The following is a 25,734-nucleotide window of genomic DNA, read 5'->3' as shown; positions in this document are numbered from 1 at the left end:
GGGCAGCATACAAAAGAATGACCCTCTGCATCACCACTATTCCATCGTGCCCCCTGCTCTCTCTCCAACATAAGCATATCTTCTAAAAGAAAGAAAATCATACAGGGGAAAAAAAGGTGGCTTCAAAAATAGGTGTCAGTTGTGGGAAAATGCTTTCCTATCAAGTTTAGTTTATAACATCATCTAAACTTAAAAAAACTTAAACATTAGTTTTCTAAAATAAAAGGTTTCAAACACCTGGTCTCTGAAGAATCTCCCAGTCTTGACCATTCTGCAAGAACTAATAAATTATGACATGGGTATTTTAGCCCCAGAAAAGTCAGGGAGATAATTATAAACACTCGTCTGCCCACCCAAGAACTAGGCTCTGAGGACATCTGCAGCTCAGGTTAGACAGGAACCAATGAACACAGGCCTGGGAGCCACACAGCTAAGGGGCTATACGGCTGGCTCAAAGGAGAAGGCAGCCACGCTTGTGAGTGGTGCACATTTGAAAAAGCAAGCGCTCTTGATCTGTGATTGCTTTATCAAGAAAAATACATCATACCAAGGGGCATATCTTAACATATTAACAGCTACTTTCTAAAATACTAGTGACATATGATTTCAATGCTCCTCTCAAGTCACCCAAACATGGAAAAGAGGAGGAATCTGCCAATTCCACCATAGACAGTAGTACTATTTGGCAAAAAAGATATGAGTAATTTGTCTGTTTCCATGAAAAAAAAGGGGGGGGGTGTGGACAAAGAAGAGAAATTAAAAAAAAAAAGATTCCAGCATATTCGTACAGTTTCTTTGGAAAGCAGTTTGGCAGTTACTTAAAGGTGAATTTTTTTACTCTAGGATCCAGCATTCTTTCTTCTAGGTATTTAAACACGAGAAATGAATGTATACATTCACATGAAAATCTGTACTGGAATGTTTACAGAGGGCTTATTCATAATTTTAAAGAACTGGAAACAATTCAAATGTCCTTCAACTGGAGAATAGATTAACAAACTATGGAACATCCACACAATGAAATACAGCTCACCACGCAAAAGGAAATTAACTACAGATACAGCCAACAGCATGGATAGATCTCAAGTGTAGTACACGAATGTGCTGGTTTGGATATATTACGTCCCCCAAAAAAGCCATATTCTTTCACGCAATCTTGTCGGGGCAGACTGATTAGTCTGTTGGTTAGTGTGGAAACGTTTGATTAAAATATTTCCATGGAGATGTGGATCCCGCCCATTCATGGGGGGTCTTAATTAAATCACTGGAGTCCTATAAGAGAACTCACAGACAGAAGAAGCTCAAAGAAGCTGAGAGAGACATTTTAGAAAGAAGCTAAGAGCTGACGCTGATACTTGGAGATGCCTGTAGACGTTTGGAGTTGCTAGCCCAGAGTTTGCTCCAGAGAAGTTAAGAGAGACAAGTCCAGAGACTTTTTGGACAAAGCCATTTTGAAATGCAACCCGGGAGCAAAGGACCAGCAGACGCCAGCCACGTGCCTTCCAAGCTGCTAGAGGTGTCCCAGATGCCAACGGCCACTCTTCAGTGAAGGTCTCCTCTTGTTGCTGCCTTAGTTTGGACACTTTTATGGACTCAAAACTGTAAATTTGTAACCAAATAAACCTCCTTTATTAAAGCTGACCCATTTCTGGTATTTTGCATAACAGCAGCATTAGCAAACCAGAACAGCAAAGTAGAAGCAGCCAGACTCTTTTGGGTGCTACTGTTTGATTTCATTTACATAACATTCTGGAAAAGGCAAAACTACAAAGAAAGTAAACAGATTGGTGGTTGCCAGGAGGTTACAGAAATGTTTAATATCTTCATTGTGGAAGTGATTACACAGCTGTATTTATCTGTCAAAACCCACAGAACTGTACACTAAACCTGTCTGGGAATAGAAGTCCTAACCCAGATTCAAACAATACTACTCTTTACATATTATCGTATTCTGTTTTCAAAAACATAGCCTATAACCTGCATAGTGATCAATGCTGCTTAGAAAAACATTACCTTTTCCAAATATACAGACAAGAACTAAAACAGTATTTCATAGTTTCTCTTCTTCAAAATGCCTTTTCATTGTATGGTATATTTTGACAATTTTTTTCCCTTAATAAAGTATCCCAAAATAAAGAGTTGAATTTTCAAGTTGATAATTTCTAGAGATTTCTGCAGGATATGGGAACTGCTAGATTTTTCTCAGGGGGTGGAGAGGAGTTTTGAGATTTTTGGAATTTTATGCTCAGGTGTAAATAATTATGGGTTCATTTTTGAAGCTAGAAAGGGATCATTTGTTATTTAATAATTCTTTATTATTTAATACAATTGCATATAAATTTCAACTTTAACATGAAAATAAGCAAGTAGACTTAAAACCAAAACTACAGCCAACACTAAAGTTAAGGTAGCGTGTGCAAGTTCAGACATGAAGATATAACACAACCTTCAGATCTGAGGTATGACACTTTAAAACAGTACCTTTTACTTATAGCTCAGAAATTTTAATGTATGATTTTTAAAATTCAATATTAAAAATCAGTTCTGGAAGGACTGCATACTTATATTTGAAAAGTGAGTCCATTAATTCAAGGATAAGCACTGGAAAATTCAAAGTACTGAGCTTACAACCATGAAACTGTTTTGTACTAAGAATGTAGTAAAAGGCTTGAACCGCAGTCTCAAGGTTCAAAACTTAAAGATTTTTAATGTTTGAAACACCAACTCCCAGCAGGCCCATCAACACCGATATATTACGTAGATTCCGTTTTGTTCATGCAAATGCTTTACAATATTTTCAACAAAAAGGAGGTTTCCAAAAGAGTTATGGTCACATGAACATTTAATATAGTGTTAAACTTAAAAAGAAACCGGTCACTAGCCCTCTGGCAGTAATAGTCATTTATGCCATATATTACCTAGAGTTTATAAACAAGTGTTCCAAGCATTACCAGTGAATGAATTTAATTTTTGTCAAGAATTTAGTTTTTGTCAAGACCAGCAGTTCCCAACTAGGGATGATTTTACCATTCACTCCCTACAGGAGACTCTTGGGAGAGATCGGGAGACATCTTTGGCTGTCACGGCTGGAGGTGGGGGTCACTACTGGCATCTAGTGGGTAGATCTTACATTACACAGCTCAGCCCCTTGCAAGCGAAGTATCTGGCCCCAAATGTTAATAGGTTGTGAAACTCTGGTCCAGACCTGGGAAATCCCAGCAACTGGGTTTTCAAAAGCATAAACATAAGAAGATATTGATTCAGTCAGTTAATACTCAAGAACACATCTAATATTTACAAACCTAGTGAATTGAAAGCCTGCTAACCCCAAACTCACCAACATGCATCAATTTAACCATTACACAAGATTGTAGCTCAAACCTAAAAGTAGCTGCTAACATTAGGCCACTGACAGTGACTATTGAGTGTTTGCTCCTCCTACTTGTTTTAATATGAAGAGGCATGTGAAGAACAGCAGTATTTCCTGGTATATAACCCATCCCTTTTTACAAAGTATCCCATAGTTTTGGATGTAACTGAATTTGAAATGGGACTGGCAAGTGTAAGTGAGTAACAAGGATCAAGGTGAGAAGTGTCCCTGCTGCAATCTATTTTTAGAAAATCTAGTCTGTTACAAAACAAAAGCACAGAAATAGCTATGTGAAAATACTGTGCACATTCATATTCACAGTAAACATTCTAAGGCATAAAAGCAAACAGGAACGTTAATGTTCAGAAATCCTTTTCAAGTCCATCACTCTTATATTGCTTCAAAACACTTATTTCTTAGACTCTGCCTCTATATCAATATTGATAAGCTAGCTCAAAACTATATTCTTATGACATATCACTTAATTTCTCCAGAATTCCTATATCAAACTGATATGCAACATGATAAAGAAACAGAACTCAGGTGTACCTCACAGTAAGCTATTTGAGTGAGTGGTATCAAAAACCAAGTAAACCAACTTGAGAAATCATATAGTCTGCAGAGTGGGATAAAATAAGTTTAAAAACCGAAGTGGCCACAGTTGATTACTACTAGTATGATTAAATGCAAGTTTTGATTAATCCAGTACAGTTCATGTATTATTGTTTTGCTTGCTTGGAATTGTCCTCAAAAGTCTCTAGATTCCAACATTTTGCCAAAATGCCCACAGAAATTAACCAATGAGAGTACTTAATCCCTACATCTTCACAACAGAGAAAGGCTGAAAAGAGAATTCCAAAGACAATATTCCAAAAAGGCTTTTTAGAATTTAATTAAGGGCAGGAAAGCACAGGAAGAAGAGAAAACTTCCCAAGGTAAGACTTCTCTTTTCAGCTTAAAAAATACCTTAAGCAATTTTCCCGCCAGAGAAGGGTAATGAGCACTTGGCTCTGGGAAGCAAGTTGTTACCCAAAAAGCCAGCCCCAGCAGCCCCAGCAGCCCCAGCCTGCGTGCACCCTGATGGGTGAAGGGCAGAGCTCAAAACCCAGCCAATGGCGGGTGGCCGTCTGGTCCCGTCCCCGCATCTGGGACTCAGTGATTTCCTGCTCCCCGGATCCACCCCTCGCCGCTGCAAGCTGAGGCTTCTCACAGCGACCCCACGACTCCTCCCACCCCAGCTAGCCCCTGCGCGCCCGACACCGGCTGCAGCGCAGTGCTCCCGCCCCGCGTTTCCTCCCGCCCCGGTTCTTTCCTGCTTTTCTACCATCAGCCACTCCTTTAATTAACACAAAACGAGTTGCAACTCATCCAGCCCTGGGAGTAGGATGCTGGTTTTGTTCCTTTCTTTCTTTCTTTTTTTTTGGAGGGAGAGTGAAAAGAATTCGGGGGGGTGGGGACAGGAAGAGAGACGCACCTAGGGGAGGAGGGGAAAACCAAGAAAAGGCTTTGACACGCCGAATGGGGAAAATTAAGCCACTTCGGGTAGAATTGTGGCTAGAGGTGGCCAAGAAAACGCTCATCACCCTCATAACTCTAGTGTTTATTTAAACGACAAGCTGCGTCAGCAGAAACTTAACAGAAAGGTGTTTCCATGTACCCAGCCAGGCCCCTCCTATCCAGGCCCGATTCTAGAGCTCCACAAACAACTCAGACACAGGAGCAGGCGCCTGGTGCCGAGGAGGGCCCGGGGGCGATGTGGGCTGCGCAGGCGGGACCTGCTCTCTGGAGGCGCGAGGGGAGAAGCGGGGGGTGGAAGGGAAGGAGTAAGGCAGGCACAAGGCCCTGGGGTCCGCCTCAGAGCCCTCCTTGGCGCCGATCACAAAAGGCGCCTGTACGCGCCGGGCCGCCTGGCTGGGCTCTGCGCGCCGCAGCTGCGGTTTCTGAGCGAACGGGGCTGATTTTCTAGTCAAGCTGGAAGGTTTCCCCCCAAGCGCCTACGTGCGGGGGAGGGAGGAGGCAGGAGGAGAAGGGGCTGGGAGAGGGGGCGGCAATAAAAGCCTCCAGAGCGGGGGTGGTGGGAGAAGCGCCTGCTGGGAGTTTTCTACTGCTTGCTTTCTCAACATGCCTTTTACGTTGCACAATCCCCTTGCCACAACCTTCTCCCACTCTTTCTCCACAGCACCTTCAGAAGCATAATTTGGTTCATAATTCCTAGATCTGGTGTTCAAGACCCGGAGGGAACTTCACATTACCTGTACCTTAATTCTGATTTTGCCTAATCATTCACCTTCCCCTTCCGCATTCTTTCTTACACTTTTTTCCTAAGCATTTCCCTATTTCTTCCTCGTTAAGTGCCAAATCAAATTTAAACTGGATGTCTAAATTGTTAAATTTGTAAATATGTCTTGGTTAAGAAAGCAAAAGAAACAAATGCAGAGATGTTTTAAATGCATAGAAAAAAAAAAAACAGCAATAGTAAGGCGGTGGCTGGAAAGAGGTCCTCTCTCCCCAAATATTTAATCCTTCTTCAAAACCAGTCTCCGGCAACCAATAAAAAATAGATAAATTGTGAGGATGACGAATGATTAACTGAGAAGCTGATATGCAGGCCAGCAAGGAAAGAGAAGTAGGAGGAGAGCAAGCTGGAGCCAGAGCAAGGGAGGGACACAAGGAGATGCACCAGGCTCAAAGAAGGGGCCCTTTTAGGGAGGCTCTAGCTGAGCAACTCACCAGCAATCTGCTGTGTCTGAGCAATCACCTTGGCATTTCTTTTAAAGTTTTTATTTTCCAAAATGTGTAATTCATTCAATTATCAAATTCTACAAATAAGAAACCTGTGTCACTCATTAAAGTTATGCAGAGTTTACAATTTCTAGCCACAAATGCCAGATTTTATCTTTTGGGAAGAAAGACAAGGAATCGATTAGATCAGCAAAAGGAAATACACAGAGCATAAAATCTTCTACCACTAACTTTAAAATATAATTTCCTGAATGATAAACAAGAGCCATAAGGGGGAGGTAATAATGATTTGAGGAAAACAGGAGAAGAAAATTAGAGAAAATAATTTTGAAGAAATTGTTAAATATAGTTTTAAATAACCAGTTTAATATTTTGAATATCTTTTAATAGGAGAAATGGCTAAAATTAGGCTTCACTGTATACCATTTTTCATCCAATCCTATTTACAGTACCAACAATATCAATAAAAGAAAAATATGCCTGCTGACATTTACCCTAAGCATTCATCCATTTACAGACCCTTATAAAAAATTTTAAAATTAGGACTGATAAAAAGACAATGCTTACTAGATTTTCAGATTAAAAGTTTGTTTTAGGTCCCAGCTTACAGTTAAGTGAAGTCTATCTACTGCTTTTAGGTTTAAATTCTATCCTTTATAAAGTGCTGAATTTTATCAAAAAGGATGTAAAAAAGACTAACAGATACCAAAAATGTTATCTACAATATGAAAATGCAAGAAAGAAAACTGTTCATGCCCATTTGTTTTCATCAGAGAGGGAGTGTTTAAAATTTATTTTCATTCTACTTATTCTCTAAATTGTGCAAAGTATAGGGGGAGGGGAGTTCACCCTCCCCAAGAGAAAGGCTGTGTGGGAGGGTGGGGATGGGGGTTGGATTTAGGGGCCTAACGAGATTTCAGATTGTTCCAGATCTGTTAAAATAATGGCTGTATGTACATGAGGCACAAGCCAGAGTAGGCAAGATGTCACCTGTTTCCTACTTGGTAGGCTGGATAATAAACACCATGTTCATTAACTAACATCTAATGACTCCGGTTTGGGGCAGTTTAATTTGATATGACTGGCACATCTAAGGCAGAGAGGGCCAGGTGGCAACGGGAAGTACAGGTCAGGGCAAAAGCTGCTTGGGGACTAAACAACATGGAGTCATGGGCAGTCAGATGGTAACTGAGTTCATGTGAGTGGGTGACTGAACTTCATCACCGAAAAGCATGCAGAATGAGAGGGAATAGTTCCTCCCTCCTCTCTTGGTGGAAGCAACAGCCACTGGACTAGAAATTTTAGGCCCCTCTGACTTCTTACACTATTTTTTTCCTCTGTATCTTAGGAAAAATAGGAATTAAAAGCATGGACTTTGAGGCAAAACTAACCAGGAGTGAATTCAACTCCACTTTATGACCTTAAGGCACATTTCATGGCATCTCTGTGCCTCAGCTTCCTCATGTATAAAATTACTATACAGGCATACCTCATTTTATTGTACTTTGCAGACATTGCATTTTTTTTTTTTTACAAATTCAAGGTTTGTGGCAACCCTGCAACAAGCAAGTCTATCCGCGCCATTTTTCCAACAGCACGTGCTCATCTCATGTCTCTGTCAAATTTTAATTAAAGTATGTACTTTTTTAAAAGAAATAATCCTATTATTGCACTTAATAGATACAGTATTAGTGTAAACATAACTTTTATAAGCACTGGGAAACCAAAAAGTTCATGTGATTCACTTTATTGCAATATTAACTTTATTGCAGTGGTCTGGAACTGAACCTGCAATATCTCCCAAGTGATGACAAATATGATGGGAATTGAGCACTTGCTAATTGTTAGCTTTGATCAACACTCAATCCCTCCCCAAATCCAAGTTTCCAAACCCATCCTAGCCGCTATTCCTGTTATCACTGTCACTTTACTTAGGCCTTTATCTCTCAATCTAGAACATTGTCAAACTGGTTTCTTAGACACCAGTGGCTCTTCTCTTTGCCACCCATTATCTTTCACAGTACCCGCCCTCCTCACCCGAGAGTCTGTTCAGTAACAATGAACATACTGTTTAACAGTGCTGTTTTCAGCAACACAAATTTGAATGTGTTATTCTGCTTCCAATCTTTCCAAATACCAAGAGAACTGAGTCCAGGCTTCTTACCTTGGGATAAAGGACCCTGGAGAATCTGTGTTTCATCTCCCTGCATTCATTCCATTAATCACCTTCTCTGGCAACTTGTATTCTGAACCTGCCCTATTTTTTCCAAGCCTTTATAGATACTCACCCCTTCACTTTCCCCATAATTTTGCCTTTTGAAATTTCCATACTTCCTTCCAAGAAGACTTCCCTGATTCTCTTCATTAGAATATACTGTACTTTGTATACTACTGAATTGATATAATTCTATTATTTTATGTGTAACTGTGTACATGTCCACTTTCCTCAACTAGATCTTTGAAGGCAAGATCCATCCATTGTGTATTTATGTATATTCTCCCACCCACAACCCCCATAGAATCTGCCATACACCAAGTAGACACTGAACTAAATTGAGTTGCAAAGAAAGAAAATCTAGAAACCAGAAATTTTCATATTTTGGCAATACAACTCTCAAGATTAGTAAATGAGTGTCAAGTTGGGACCTGAAGGTTCTATTTCGCACATGGAGATATGCAATCATTAAATAGCTGTATTTTGATAAGTATCTCTAGAAAATGGAGAGTTTTCTTTATTGTCCTAAAAAGGAGGTAGTTATTTTTAAAACTTACAACTTATTTTTGAAGTATTTTTCCCTACTGAAAGGTCAGTTTCCATTTTATAAGATGGTTAGGCTCTAGACATTTCCACAGAGTAGAAGGAGCTGGGGTGATGTTTACTTTTAAAACTTTAAAGCATATTCTAAAAAGGTCTGGCATTCTAAATGCGAGGTCCTCTACAGGTGGACTGTCCTTCAAAAAGACTGATAGAGCTTCGTCTCCAGAATGAAAACGAAAGAGACAAAAAACAAAAAAAAAGATAAGCAAACATCTGAAGGAACATGAATTTTTATTTTACTGAAATTTCGACTAGTATCGCTCATCTCCTAAAATAGCACATACCACCTTGTTGCTGAAGAATTCCTAAACAGATGCTAACCAATTACTGACATTTTTAAGTTGGCTACTTTAAATCCCATTTTGAACAAGGTAGCAAATAAACACAAATTTTATAAAATCTAAGTCATTTTTACAGACACTTTATAGTCAAATTTTATGGAACAAAAATTAATAATAAAGAATAAACAATCTTTCCAGTGGCCCCCAATATGTTTTACTGGTTGGGATTATTACTTTTGAATAACTCAACAAATTTAAATATTTCCCCATCTGCTCTTTGCAAAAATCTCCCCAATCAACAAAGGTAGCTTTAAAAATCACCAGGGTTGTTACTAAATTACCATAAGCTTAGACCTGGACAGTGACATTAGAAACAAGTGCAATCCATTACTAACAGATTCACAAGCGGCATCAACTCATTTGGAAAGTATTAGGGGAACACAGAGTATGGAGAGGACTGTGTTTGCTGTGGATTTGTCGAGAGCACCATCCAACAGAAATATAATGTGCTGCATGTGTAATTTAAAATTTTCTAGTACCCACATTAAGTTACAGAAAACAAGTAAAATGAATTTTAATGTTACTTGACCCAATATACCCAAGATATTATTGTTTCAACACATAACCAATGTAAAAATTATTGAGATTTTTTTTCATACTAAGTCTGCAAAATCCAATGTGTATTTTATACCTGCAGTACATCTCAATTTGAACTAGTCACAGTTCAGGTGTCCATATCGGACAGGTCTAGACATTGAGGGGAGACACTATTTGAGATTGGGTAATAACACTAAATTTATATTGAGATGATGTAGTGAACACTTTTTTTTTAACTAAAGACATCATTGCATATAAAGGTGTCAGTGATTACCTTTTTTGATATGAAAATAAAGCACTGAATATTAAAAGGATCTACAAGGATTAGCACTGAAATGTTTCTAATAAACACTACATAGCAGTCAATTGTAATTTGATTGACAATGTCTGCAAGTCAGGCTGGCTCAGGTGTTTTACTAGTTAAATGTCTTCTGAGAGAAGAGAAATAACCTTCTTTACCAGCCATTTCTCTGAACCAAAGTGAAAAATGTTCCCATCTGAGGGACAATGTCTCCAGTGACAATGTTTTGCAACTATATCAAGAGGCTCTGAATCAGTCAGATAATTTTTGCTGTTGAAAAGGCAATGAAGATGCAGGATTCACATCATAGTTTTGTCTTTCTTTCTGAAAAAAAAAAAAAGAAAACCTAGGTGGGGTTGATATAGTGATAGTGTGGGAGTGATGCTCTGATTGGCTCAATAAGGGAAGCAGAACATTTCCAATAATTTTACCATCATGCCAGGGATGAAAGCAGTGAAGAGACGACAGAATGACAGCAGATATGGTGTTACATAGTCAGCACTTGCTAACCTGTAAGTCATGAGAACTGCTTCCTATAGAAATAGGCTGTTGAAGTACTTGGTTCTAACTAGAGGAGGCCCCTTTAGAATAGATCTAATCAGCTCCAGAAATGTCAATTTTAAAGAAACTTAATTTCCCCATGGATCTTAGACATTCTTTTCACTTTTCTTGAACAACCTTGTTCACTTCTATGGCTCCAAATATCAAATATTTTGATGAATCCTAAATCATTACTCCATCTTACGCTCCAGGACTGATCAGACCTCTCCATCTGCACACTTAACATCCCCATGAGGATATCCCTCAAAAACTGAATTTAAGAAATCAAAAAATGGAACTGATTTTCTCTTATCATTCCACTGATCTCAAATCGATTTCTAAATTCTCTTTGTCAATTAATGACGAGCTATCAATCTGCCTGAGCTCATAACTTTGGAATTTGTCTGTCTCCTTATATTGCTCATCTACCAATCAGAAATCATATCACTTTCTTCTTAATATTTCCATTCATTCTGTAGAGTTCAGGTTCTCATCAACTATTTATTTTTCAAGACACAGTTCAGGTTTTTTCCTCAAACACTTGTTAGGTACCTATCATGTCCCAGGCATTTTGTGAAATGTGTGGGATATTAAAGATGAATATGGCATCAAACATCACTTTTTCCTTCCAAATCCGATACCTCAGTCAGGTTACCCAGGTCCTCTCCTTGCAACACTAAATTATAATGATCTGATTATTTGTTTTCTAATTTAGCCTACAAGTTCCTAGAAGATGGAGAATGACCTGTTTTGCTATTTGTTTATTCCTGGCATAATACAGAAACTAGAACAGTATTTGGTACAAAGGTAATGAATTCTCTTGAATAAATGAAATGTTCACTTGGCTTATTACCCTCTAGTTTACAAAAAGTCTGTTTCAGACCACCTAAAGGTTCATATTTAACTAAAGACTAATCTTTTTCTCAAATTTAAAATTCAGATGATCACCCTTCTATCAAAAACTATGCCAGAAATCTAGAAACTCTTACGTGAAAGCCTTATAGTATTGGGTAAGCAACAGAATTACAAATAAGTTTTAGCCCATGTTAACTTTAGAAAGAAATCAATCTCTTATCACTTATCTAGCAGGATTCAAATTACCAGTGATTCAAGGCATACCTCCCCTGATTTTAAAACTCATCCAGTAACTAATATATTAACTATATGAATCAGGGTTCCTAGAACGAATAGAAACAGAGTTTAGCTAATTTATCCATGAAAGGCTTTTCTTGAAAGAATACTGGGTTGGTTCATAAAATTAGTATGGGAGAACCAGAACTAGAAGAAAGGTAAGAACCAAGGGGGAAGATCAGTCAACAGAAATAATCTGACAATAATGTTAATACCCACATTTTCAAAAACAGATACAAATTCCACCAATATCGCTAGTCTCTCAATGGCTGTATGGTTTAATCAAGCCTACGAGTGGCTAAGCCTTAGTCATCACATGCTCCCTAAATAGATTCTAAGATCTGGTCTCCTTTGGATTCAGTAATGGAAAATATAACTCTATCTTTCACCAAGTCTCACTACTACTCCAAAAAAGAAAGCAGGTTTATATGCTTTTATCACCAAAAACAAAACAAAAACCCAGCAAGCAGTCAATACTGTTATCAAAAATATCATAATGCTCAAAGGTTCTGTGTGTGTGGATATTATCAATGCTTAAAGTCAAGGAGGCACTTATCTTAAGCAAAGCACCACATATAGGATTCCTATATTGCTATCCTGGATTACTGAATACACCCATATGGCTGAGTCCTTTAATTGATTTTTGCTTGTCACTTCTGTTCTGGTCTGTCATTGAGCTCCCTTTATGCTGACATCTAATTTGGCTATGGTGCAATCAGTTTCTAGTCAGTACAGAAAAAAATAAGTTTGTGAGACTGCATACAAGCATTCCCTCAACCCTCAATGCACACTCAGCCAAAACTTTTGTATGGTATTTAATGTGAGGGTTGGACAGCAGGCTCCATCATTTTAAGCAAATTCACATTGAAATTCTTGTCTGGTGACATATCCAGTCTTCACTGGTAGTTACATGATCTGATAAGTTCCTTTTGACCAATCAAATGAGGTAGATTTGAAGCAGTAATAGTATTCAAATCATTTGTTTTTTTATCATTAGGCTCAACTGAGACTTCAGCTTCAGGCAGCAAGAGTTACAATATTGATTTTTCTTCCTGTCATCGCTCCATATCACATGCATAATACTGAGTCAATATACTTCACAAAGTACTGGATCTAAATATTAGGGAATAGAGTTGCTGGCTCCTGGGATCATCTTAGAAGATAAATAACATAAACTGAGATCAAGCTTTGGAGGCACTGACTCTAAAAAGGTATAGCATACCATAGGCAGTATTAAGACAGTAAGATGACTAGCTCACAAACTTTATACCATATTTGATAACACACAAAATCCTTTAAGGTTTTATGCCATCTAACATGGGCATATTTATTATTTTCACTGTTATTTTGCAGAGTGATATTCAGAGACCTGAAAGACAATGGGGGTCTAGGAATACTGGCAGCACTGTGTCCACACAACCTTTTTTACTTCACAGATAAGCAAAATGGAGGCTACAAATTAAGTTAAACGACTTGTCTAAAGACACACAGTTACTCGAAAGAATCAGACAAAACCCAGGTCTCCTGCTCCAGGTTGTTGCTCTTTGTACTATATTAGACCATTCCAATAATGTCCTCTGCTTATGGCTGGAAAGACCTGGCTACAAAATGAAGAATCTTTAGATTATTCGAGTCAACCAATGATAAGAAAGGATAGTCATGTTTCAACAGCTCTGGTAAACTTACATATCCACCAAAATGTACCCTAACCTCTATTACATGTTCTTAATCGAAGTGACTTTGTTCCTGGTTTCTACTCCACTTATCTACTGAGAATGGAGCCCCTATAATCTGCCTCGTCATGCCACTCCAGTATTCCCTCAACTGCCTGTCTGGGGTTCTTCAACCTGGACCAGCTCCCTCTGAGAATCAAGACATCACCACCCGCTGATGACAGGGAAAACCACTGCCTAGGTAATGAATGATGCTACCCACCTCCACCAAACACGCTTTCCCCACATTCTTGAAAACCCACATTTTACTTGTGGGCATCCTCCCTTGGGGGCCAACTCTAAGTAATTAATTAACTGCCCTAGCTTCTTCCCTGATCCAGCTCAGCTTGTGACCCGTTCCCTGGTCTACTTTATGCAGAATAATTTGAAACCCTGGATCTCCCTCATCTTTCACTTAAAATTTAATACTTCATCACTTTTCAAATATATTAATACACTAATTTTTACTCTCTAGAATGCATGAACAAGAAGAAATGAGGCTAAATGGAAACACAAGGAAAATAGGTTAAATATGAGAAGAACAGCAAAGGTTGGCTGTTCAATTAATGAATTTAACTAGGGGAGCTAAAAATAGGAGGGGAAATTCATGGAGTTATAGGAGTCTTAAAAAGTCATTTGTTCTACTTAGTGATGGCTCCTACCTCCAGAGATCCTGAAGTAATTGATCTGGAGTATGACCTGGGTATCAGGGTTTTTTTACCCCCCCCCCCAAAATGATTCTAATTTTCAACTAAGGTTGAGAATCACTGCCAAAGGTAAAGAAATTTGGGTGACAAGTTTTCTAGACCTGTGCTATCCAATAGAAATGTAAGTCACATATGTGTTTCATATAGGTAATTTTAAATATTCTAGTAGACATATTCAGATAAAGGAAAAGGTAAAATCTCTTTTAATATGTTATTTGACTCATTATATATAAAATGTCATTTCTACATGTAATCAATATGAACAATACAGTAATTAGATATTTTACATTCTTTTCTTCATACCTATGTGATACCACCAGACCTGTGATTAATGCCGGGAGTTCTTAAACACTTAAACGTCCCAGGAAAACAGACTTTTGTGCAAATCAGGAAAGAGAAATATCTGGGCTCAGAAAGTGGTTATTCTGAGTGAGGGACCAGCTCCAAAAGCAATGAGGAATATTGTGTGGCTGTGAAAATCTTACAGTGCAATGTCCTCAGAAGTAGCACAGTTGGTTTATAGGTAGTTAGATGATCCAGATGCCACCCCCACAAGAACGCCAGCTCTTTAAGAACGAGTACTCTGAATGAACACTATCCTCCAAATAAGGTAACAAAGTGGTTACTGATACTCAGTGTTTTTGCCGCACAGATGAAGAACCAATCTATGGCATCCCACATGGGTATTTTCTGTACAGCTTAACTCGTCCTTTCTTTAATATGCAGAAATGCAAGTGCACCTCACAATGCTTCAGGTCTGAACATTAGTGATGGTAATTCTAAGATCCTCTGGGTCATACTTTTCTATTACAGACAGCAGTAAACACAACCAGTTTTGATAGATATGAGCAAGGGCTTCTACAACTTGGACCCAAGCTCTCCAACTATTTTGCTCTTTTGCCATAAAATAAAAGATCTAGGAATCTGGCTTTATTATCAGCACACATCAAGATATGGTAAACAGCTCTCATTACAACCTTCAACTACTCCTCTTTTTAACAAAATAATTGTCTTCAGAAAGATAATCATGGATTAACAAAAAACAACAAAAAGAAAGTATTCCTACTATTCAGTTTTTAAAAGAGTACTTGAAGAGCTGAGTGGAAATCTGTCAGAACAGAAAGAGTATAGGACTTGAAAGTCAAGCAAACACGGGTTTGAAATCTCTGCCATTTGCCAGCTGTGGAACCTTGGGCAAGTTAACTTTTTGGAACGTCTGTTTTCTAATATGTGAAAAGGAAAAAACAGTATCTATCTTTCCAGAGTTGTTCTGAGGACTATAAATAATAAGTAAAGCATCTAGCGAAATGCCTAGACCAAAGTAGTGCTCAATAAATGATAGCTATTATTAAATTTTCAAAGTGGGAGACAGAGTGAGATGGGGAAAAAAGTGGCATCTGCAGTGACTACCATTACTGAACACTCATATATAAGCATTCCTATATTCATCTAAAATACCAATTTTATGAAATAAGCACCTAACACTCCCATGACTGTCAGTAATACTTTCAGGAATCACAGATCCCAAAAAGAATCATAAAACCTCAGTAACTTTGGTCTCCTGTAATTTAGAATGAGCTTGGACAGATGGCTACTTTTGTACTACCCATAAAAAAAAGGCTTCTTAAACCGATCAATATTATAAACAAACCCAGAAAGTCTTTTTAAGCTATTTAAGATTAAAAACTTGAGTGCATAATTTATGTTTATAGATTTTCAAATTAGGAATAGGTCGTATGTCTTTAAAGAAAGCCCTGAGATGCTCTAGTTGATATCGGTTTGCTTTGTTTCTGTTAAGGTTACCATCAGAATAGTAGGACACAATCCTATTTTCTTTTACCCCCTCCTTTAGTGCTTCAGATTTTTTTTTTCTCTTTATTCTTTCAGTCGGTCCCCTTGAAATGTTAACATATCTATTTGACTAAATAAAATCTCCCTTTATGGGCAGTAAAAGGACATTAAGTTGCGATCTCTCGCCTTCCAGCTTACATTCTCTTGTTGAATAATGTTTAAGTTCCTTTTTTTAAAATTCTACAAATCAGACTATTATTTTATATGTTTGTTTGGTTTAACATATACGTGCACCATTCCATTTGCTTAGTGTTCCATTCCTTCTGAGATCATTTTCCTTTCTGTTGATTTATACACTATAGAATGTCAGTGATAAATTCCTTTTTTTTTTTTGTCTATCTCTAAATGTTTCCCTTTTATCTTAATACTGGAATAGCACTTGCAAATAGTTTTGTTAGATTCACACTTTTACTTTTCTGCTGTTTTCTGGATTCCAAAGTACTGCAGAAGTTTGCCGTCATTCTATTCCTTATAAGCGATCTGTTCTTTTTCTCGGGATGTTTTCAAGACTCTCTCTCTTTGATGTCCCAAAGTTAGGGTAAGTCTAGGCATGGATTTCTTATTTAAACTAGGAATACATTATGCTTCCTGGATCTGTAAATTCCTTATCTTTGTAAATTCTGACAAATAACTACATTTGTATAAAAAATGCAACGTGTATCAATCAAGACAAGGTAGTAGAGAAAGACAACAGTAACAAATTTTATGGTCCTTATGCATTTAAATTCATTTGTAATAAAAGACAAATCCTCTAATAATATCCATATTAACATCATACAACAACAAAAACATGACTTTCTGATAACAGAGAATTCTTCCAAAGACCTCAAAAGGAATTTATATTAGACTTTCATTTTATTCTTCATCATAAAAGTTCCCACAGCATAAATTAGCACAATGCTTCACAAATCCTATTAGGTTTTCTTTTCAGTATTCTCACTTAGTTCATCTTAAGTAATCAAATGACAACCACTACATAATTTTTCTTGGTTCTAAATACTGACTGAAGGTGTAGAATTCCTATGATGGGGAATTTGGACAGTCAATAAGTTCTAGGAAATGCAAAATGTTCAAACATCAATTGAATTATCTTGTAATTATGTTCATTTTATTCCAATGCTTTATATATCAATAATATATACATGCTTCCAATATTAGAACATTAGAATGTACATGTGACAAGACGACTGAAATCCTGACCATGCTAAGTCACCAAGATTTCACTGTACCTGCCCTAAAAACAAAAAAGGAAAGGAGGACAAATGAAAAGAAGTGGAGAATGGTTTCCCAGTTCACTTTCATCCCTTCTACAGCTCCCCCAAAGCAAAACCAACAGAACAAATGAAAGCTCACAAGATAGAAAAAAATTTACCTCTAAGAGGTGTTCTGGCATTAGGATCTTCAGGCTGCTGCAAAACAAGGTGCAATTAACCACATTACCTTTCCTCCTCCTTTTTTAAAAAAATAAACCTATTAAATGGTGATATTACTGATCATAATCTGTACACTTCTGCAGAAGCAAAATTAATGAAGCAGCAACTTCATAACTAAAAACAAAAGGAAGCATAGCTACTTCCTTATAGAGGATTAAGTGTTCTGAGGAAAGATTTTTCACTTTCACACATGTACAATCTCAATTTAAATAAATTTACACAAGTTGTTTTGCCTAAACTGATAGGAAGCCTTGCTGCATTAGAAATAGTTATTTTTACAGGCAATGAAACTGAAAACAAAATGTTTTCAAAATGAGAAGTCTACAGTTGACATTGATCAGTAGTAAAGAACAGCACTACCCTACTCAAAAATACCTAATGATGGAGAGTGGGGGGAAAACCGTGAGTTAAAGGCATGGAATTAACTTTAGATCCCCTATATTGGCTAAGTAACACCAAACAGTACACTGTATTCATTTCAGAAATTCCCTTCTTATCCTAGGCTTCTCTAACAACCCTTTATATGAAAGGAGATAAGAATTACTAAATGATTGCCTCGTAAATTACAAAAGAATATCACCTCACAATCTTTTGTAGAATCAGTAGGCAGGTTGACTATGTATATAGCACGTTCTATGCTCAGTAAGTAAATAAAAGCACAGGCTGTGCCTGTGTTAAAATCCTGCCCCCACAGGGACTGAACTAACAGTCAATTCACCTCCCTGTGCCTCATTTTCCACCTCTGCCAATAGGTATAACAGAAGGAAGTATCTACATCATAGGGCTGTTGTGGGGATTAAGCAAATTAATACATGTAAAGCACTGAGGAAGGTATGTTAACTAATAATATTATTGTTAAGTGTCTGAAGCGATGAGCATATACTTCATTATTAACAACTATGAAGTTTATGAGATTATTCTGTGCCAACTCAGATAAAGCTCCTATATCTAAAGTGGTAACACACAATAAATATTTGTTGAATAAAACAGAACCCACTGCAGAAGCCTTCCCATAAAAGAAACGTGGGCTCCAAAGCCAATGCTATCACCTAGTTTAGGACTGATTTTTCAACAGGTACATCTTTTTCCCGTCTAAGAAAAAGTCCTCTTTTTCAGTTCATCTCCTTCCAGTTCATCTGAGGAAGTGTTCTAAGTGTCACTCAGGCCTAATGGCACTGTGCATCTCAGGTCCCTGCTCAAAAATACGCAACGGCACCCTATCACCTACTGCATCCATCCCTTTATCCGCACACCCTTCTTTTCCTGGTGTACCCTGTAGTTTAGACAAGATGGAACAACTGTGTTTCCTAATTAAATCTTGCATAGATTCCTATCAAAAGGAACTGTTCCTTCGATAGGAACTGCTGGCACTCCTGCCCCTGCATGTCACAGTGTACTTTGGTTCACTGGCAGGTATGTCTTTCCTCTCACAAATGCTGCACAAGGAACATCTTCAAGCCCAAGTAAACAAGAGTGACTAGTATTCACAAACAAATTGATATTTGATTATTTGGAAGGTCAGCCTAAAAGCTAAATAAACCAGACTTCGTTGTTACACTCATCAATGAATTACTTCTTCCAGACAGTCTGTAACTAAACTATATTCTTTAAAAACCGAGGAAGACCAAACTTCTTAATACTGGAGGCAGTACAGGAGCAGTTAAGAGGAACATAGGTGTCAGGGTCAAATTGAAGGCTGCCAGCCCCCAGCACCCTGCTGACACCCTGCGGGACCCCAGGCAAGTCAGTGGAAGGACAGCCAATGCGGAGCACAGGCTCTCATATTTGAGAGGCCCCGTGGTCCATCCACGTCTCTCCTGGAGCCGGGCATTGGCACTGCTAAGAGAGCAACACAAAGAAAGGACAGCTCTACTGCACAACTCAAAGCCACACACCCTTTTGGCCTAAAATCCTTCAGTTAATAGGGATCATTGTAATGAAAAATTACAATCACAGTGACTGGGTGCCCTAGTCATGAAAATTTTGTCTGAATTAAGTTTGAGATCAGGGTGCCAAATCTAGGTTTGTACACAGGCTTTTTAACCTCCTAAATGGATTCTGTACCAGACTATTCTCCTGACTTGTGGACAGTGACTATATTTCCTAACCATTCAACTGTGACAATAAATGATTACAACCAAGGGATTATTACCAAGACCAGGGAAGAAAGTGACTAAGTCCAACCCATCAGTGCTTTCCCCAAAAATAAAAAAATAAAATAAAAGCAAGCAACTACCAACAATAAAAACTTACTAAAATGTGATTCCCAGTGTAGATGGTGGGATAAAGTAGCTTCATGCATACAAGCCCGGCCAGGCCGACATGTCACTTTCTCAGTAAAACCTACCCCCCATTCCGCCCAGACTCTCATACCTCAAGTACTACACTCTTTTTTTTTTTTTTTTTTTTTTTGACCCTTTTAAATGCCACATCCCTTGTTATAGTTACCTGTGTAGAGTTTGGTTTGTTTACATTAATTAGACTGTAAATTAAAACATGTTCCTGCTTTTCATATTGGTATGTCATATCAGAGTCTTTGAACATGGTACATAACAATAATAATAAAACTCCTTCTATGAGTCCTTTAGGTTGTTTCTAATTTTTCACTAATTTAAATAAGATACCAAGAAACATCTTTGTACACATAGCTGTCCCTCCAAGTCCCCCCACTTTGGATTATTTCCTTAGAACAAATTCTCAGCAGTGGAACTACTTCTGATTACACATTTCTCATTGGCATCTTTCCAATGCTAAAAAAAAGAAAGAAATTTCCTCATAATTCATAACATAAAATGAAGTAAAATAAATAAAAACTATGTATTTTGAGATAAATATTAGTGTAGTTACTAAGAACTTTTGTTCTGGCCAAATCCAAAGAATAACTGCTTTATTAGGACTGAAATTGGAACTCCCTTTCAATAACATGGCATCTCTGTACTATAGTGGTATTTTTATAAAATAATAATTTTGATCTTATACTACAATCCCTTAAATACAATTTTTCCTTTCAGACTGGAAATTTTAATGCCCATGAGGAGAGGAGGAGAGAATATTACACAGTATACAAGAGCCACATTACATTGTTATCACCACCACCATTTTAATAAATAGACTTTAATACATTAAGGCTCTTAACATAACATTATTAATAAATTGATAGTGTAAAATTGTGTATCAATGCTAGAGCCCTGAAATGTTTCCAAAAGTTCTTTAAATCAGTTCTCTGAGACAAGCATCTTTTTTGATCTAATGTGTATTATGACTTCTATAATAGTAAGATAGGATATCACTGAACTTGCCATTGAACACCAAGAGAAAAGAACTCTTACTGAATCTTTTAACAGGAGGGGTGGGGAATTAAGAAAAAGGGGAAATAGGAAGAAGGGGGAGCAAAGACAGAAAGAATGGAGGGGAGGGGGACACGTTAATTAATAAAAGCTGCTTAAATTAACAATGTAGTAATAACATACATTTCCAAGGCACAAGAAACAAAGTTAAATCTAGTAGTGTAAAACAAGGCCAGAGCATTTTAAATTCTGGAAGTTAGAGGGTAGTAGAGGAAAGAGAATTTGGAAAAAGGGTGAAATGCAGGCCAAACTTTTAAGCTCTAAATTTATTTGTTAGTTTATAAACTTAATATATATTATGTTAAATTCATCTGTTCATAAGTTTAGGAAGTAAGGATGTGATGAATAGGTAGGGAAAAAAGTGAGGAGAAAAACAGACGCTGCTCTCTTGAAGTTTATGAAGAAATCACTAATAAAAGGTTCTTTGGAGAAATAATTTTTACCAATTCTGTTTCCTTACTCCCCTATCCTGGGCTTTTCAGTTTTAGTTAAAACTCAAGATAACTAATCATTGATTCTTCTTACAATCTCAGTAGGCAGCAAAGAGGTTAAGAAACCTCATCCTTGACATTTTTGATGATAATAAATTTTTGTGTTAGAAATGCTACTGAATTTAAAATATATACACAAAAAATGGGTAAGAATAGACTGCTGTTCTGTAGTTATTTATCTCCTATTCTGAGGGCCATACCATACAAAACCATGTGCTTTTCTCAAGGATAACAGGTTTTCAGGAGTTCCTACCCCGACCACATGGAAGTACTGTAATCTTAATACAGCAGCGCCCAGTGCACAAAGCCAAATTGAACTTCACAACTATTTTGCATACATTTCTAAATTTAAGGTAACTATCATTTTTCTATGGGTTTATAAAAGTGATCATTTTTATCTTTTAAATTACAATTTGTTTTAAAATGTCAAAATTTGTGAAATAAAATTAAAATTTAATCTCCTTCATTCTTGGTCTCAGCATTTCTTTGCGCTTTTATCACAAGGAATACAACTTCATAAAATCAAGCAAAAATATGTTATTTGACCTTGTCACTTAGATCTCTGTTTCTAATATCTATTTTTTTTTCTTTTGTTGCTTGTGCTTCGGGAGAAAAAGTCCAAGAAACCATTGCCTAACACAAGGCCCTGATGATACTTCCCCTGTTTACTTCCAGAAGTTTTATAGCTCTGATTCCTCTGCTTAGGCCTGTGATCCATTTTGAGTTGATTTTTCTACATGCTGTGAGGCAGGGTCCACCTTCATTCTTTTGTATATGCACATCCAGTTCTCCCAGCATGATTTGTTGAAGAGACTATTCTTTCCCAATTGAGTGGACTTGGAAGCCTTGTCAAAAATCAGTTGGCTATAGATGTGAGGGATGATTTCTGAACTCTCAATTCTATTCCATTGGTCTATGTCTGTCCTTGTTCCAGTACCATGCTGTTTTGATTACTGTGGCTTTGTAATATGTTTTAAGATTGGGAAGTGTAAGTCCTTCAACTTTGTTCTTTTTCAAGATGGCTTTAGCTATTTGGCACCCTTTAACCTTCCATGTAAATTTGATGATTGGCTTTTCCATTTCTGTAAAGAAGGCTGTCGGAACGTCGGAACTTTCATTGGTATTGTGATGAATCTGTAAATCATTTTGGATAGAATATACATCTTAACATTTATTTTTCCAGTCAATGAACACGGAATACCCTTCCATTTATTTAGGTCTTTATATCTTTTAGCAATGCTTTGTAGTTTTCTGTATGCAAGTCCTTTATATCCTTGGTTTTAGATTTATTCCTAGAAATTTGATGCTGTTAGCTGTCTAACAAACAGCTTTTTCTTGAAGCCTCCTTACTCTTGATTGATAATACATTTTATAGTTTTAAGTCCTTTGTAAATGCTCTGAAACATTAAAAATAATTAAAAATTTTTAATTTGGTCTGTATGAAAATGTTCATTTGTTCATTCAGCCTTTGTTTATTGAGCACCTGTTGGATTCAAAGAGCAACTAGAGTAATGAACAAGAAACAGAGCTGCTTTCAAAAGTTACTTTAATTTAGTAGGATAGAGCAGGTCATCTTTTCTTAAATCAAGAAGGCATCTAAGTGACATCTATGCTTATACTAAGACCTGAAGGAGAAGTGACCAGACACAAGAATGGCAGGGACTCTAGGCAGAGGGAACAGCTGAGACCAGAAACAAAAGGGATTAAGGAAAACACTGTCCACTGGGGAAGGAAGCATGGGTAGTAGCAAGCTGATGTAAGAGACAAGCTACGCCAGTTCATGGGAGGGCCTTCTAAGATATGGTAAGGAGTTTGGCCTTGATCCTGTGTGCAATGGGAAGCCTTTTAAGGGAGATTTTATTTTAATCTGGGAAGTCACCTGAGTACACTTGAATTTTGGAATGGATATCAGAATTGGGGAATGGATTTCAGAATTGGGGAATGGATTGGAGGGAACAAGACTGGAGCTGGAGGCACTCTTGGGAAACTGCACTGTGTGGCCATTGTGGCCCTGCAGCCTGTACATGGCAGAACTTTAGGGAGAGTCACATGAATGCCCCCCTGCTCCCCCCCCCCCGCAATCCGTACTGCACAATGTGGGCAACTGTACATGGCAGCTCTGCCAGATGAGAAGATGGAGAAATTGAGAGCTGGGATTATAGTGGTCTGAATTCAGGTAGTGACAGTGATGTTGGAGAAAAATGGTCTGAGTTTTTTAGGACAAAGATTCATGGAATTTAGGGTGAATTGGGTGTAGAAGATGAGGGAGGAGAGAGTTGGGAAGATATCCAGTTTCCTGGCTTGGCTTATTTGAATGGATAAGGATACACAGACAAAGGAGCAAGTCCATTTTTGTTCTGCCTCTTTTCAAAAGGATTTGTCTATCCTACAGTAAAGTAGTAACGACAGCCAAATTAAATAACGCTATGACTTATTCTCTGACTCTATCCTTTTATCAGTACAAATCTAAGTAAGAGTTAATTAACATTAGGGTACATCCCATGATGTTTTTCACTGACATGTCTCAAACTTGTGAAACTTAAATATACACCAAAAAAAGGAAGGAAAAAAAAAAAGGAATTGAATTCTTAATACTGCCTTGTACATTTTATGTTTGCTAAGTCTTTAGCAAGTGTAATTTTGCAGCTGCTAAAATGTCAAACGAATCCATTTTGTTACAAATATTAGAACAGACTCAAAAGGATATCTGCACACTGATGTTCTTCATTGCAGCATTACTCACAAATGTCCAAAGATGGAAGCAACCCAAGTTTCCATCCATTGATGAATGGATAAACAAAATGTGATATATACATACAATGGAATATTATTCATCCACAGAAAGGAAAGTTCTGAAACATACAACATGGATAAAGATATCATGTTGAATGAAATAAGCCACACACAAAAAGACAAATATTGTATAATCTCATTGTTACGAAACATTGAGAAGTAACAAATTCATGGGGTCAGGAACTAAAATATAGGTAATCAGGGGCCAGAGTATGGGTGGGAATGGGGAAATTGTACATAGTTTCCATTTGGGTTGATGGAAAAGTTGTGGTAATGGATGGTGGTGACAGTAGCACTGCACTGTGAATGTAATTAACAGCACTGACGGAATTATATATTTGAATGTGGTTCGGAGGGAAAATTTTAGGTTATATATATGTTACTAGAACAAAAATTAAGAAAAAAAAAAAAAACCCATCAGACTGTACAACATAACCAGTGAAGCATAAGGTAAACTATTGAGCACAGTTAATAGTACAATTATAATAATATTCTTTCATCAATTGTAACAAAGGTACCACACTAGTGCAAGGTGTTAATAATAGCATGGTACATGGGAACTCAGTAGTTTAGAATGATTTTTCTGTAAACCTACAACTTCTCTAATTAAAAAAAACAACAAAACCTCCATCTGATAACTAAGAAAAGAAAGATTTCAAGAGGCAAAGCAGCCCGATGTTTGCATGTGTGGTTCACAGTGATTTTTCTGGAGGACTACTTAGATAACAAAAACTCAAAATGCCACTCATGCTCTAAAAACTACGTAAAGAAATAAGATTCTGGCGCTGTTTCTCTCTCCAGCCCCTAGGACCTCACTCCAGTTATGTCCCGCCCATCCCTATGTAAGGGCCTTTTTCAAAGTGGTTCTCCCAACCCGGGATGTTCTCACCTCTGGTCTTTGCATAACTAGCTCTTTGACTTTCAGATTTCAGCTTAAAGGTTTATTTCTTCTGAGACATCTTCTCTGACCACCCAACAAAAAACGTGTCACCCAGTCACTTTCACTTCGTCATTTCTAATTCTGTGCATAGCAATTACTTCTCTCTGACATTTTCTTATTATTTGTTTTCAACTGTCTTCCTCCACTGGAACACAAGCTCCCTGAGAGCAGAATGTGGTTGTCTTTTCACTACTTTTGTTCCTAGCACTTCAAAGTGTAACCTGACACTTACAAGGCAATTCCTAAATATTTGTTGAAAAGATGTGATCCTGATATAAGTCAGCGGCACTTGTATGCTCACATATGCAGCAATACAAACACCCAAATATACAAGTACCGGTAACAGCACATCCTGATGCCTGTGTTCCTTGAACTTTTCTCCTCTAGCATCAGCATGTGTAACTAATGTCAGAAGCAGAAAACAGAGTAGTCTTGATCCCCACAAGGAGCAACTTTCTTCAGTATCTGCTAATTGATAACAATGATGACAATGACAATGAGGATGAGAAAGAGGGTGTTAACAAAATTTGTTGAGCACTTATGTGACAGGTTCAGACAGCAACTCCGCTGACCTTTGATCATTATTATTATGGAGGTATTGATACCTTGTATTTATAAATGAGGAAATTACGATTCACAGAAGTTAAGAATCTTCTCCAATGTCACACAACTAGCTGGTT

General features: G+C 37.5%; 1 protein-coding gene and 1 long non-coding RNA gene across 9 annotated transcripts in view; both read right to left on the bottom strand.

Annotated features, from left to right (window-relative positions):
- Window positions 1–25,734, bottom strand: part of ARID1B (AT-rich interaction domain 1B) — a 510,581-nt gene that overhangs the window by 214,850 nt on the left and 269,997 nt on the right. The window lies entirely within an intron of this gene.
- Window positions 9,145–17,457, bottom strand: LOC119521745. The gene is made up of 2 exons (XR_005214415.1): window positions 17,423–17,457; window positions 9,145–10,433 (listed from the first exon to the last, which is right to left on the bottom strand). It is a non-coding gene; the product is annotated as an uncharacterized LOC119521745 (long non-coding RNA).

The sequence above is a fragment of the Choloepus didactylus genome, chromosome 2 (genome assembly GCF_015220235.1).
Source record: "Choloepus didactylus isolate mChoDid1 chromosome 2, mChoDid1.pri, whole genome shotgun sequence".
NCBI lineage: Eukaryota > Metazoa > Chordata > Mammalia > Pilosa > Megalonychidae > Choloepus > Choloepus didactylus.
This window is presented reverse-complemented; position numbering and strand designations above follow the sequence as displayed.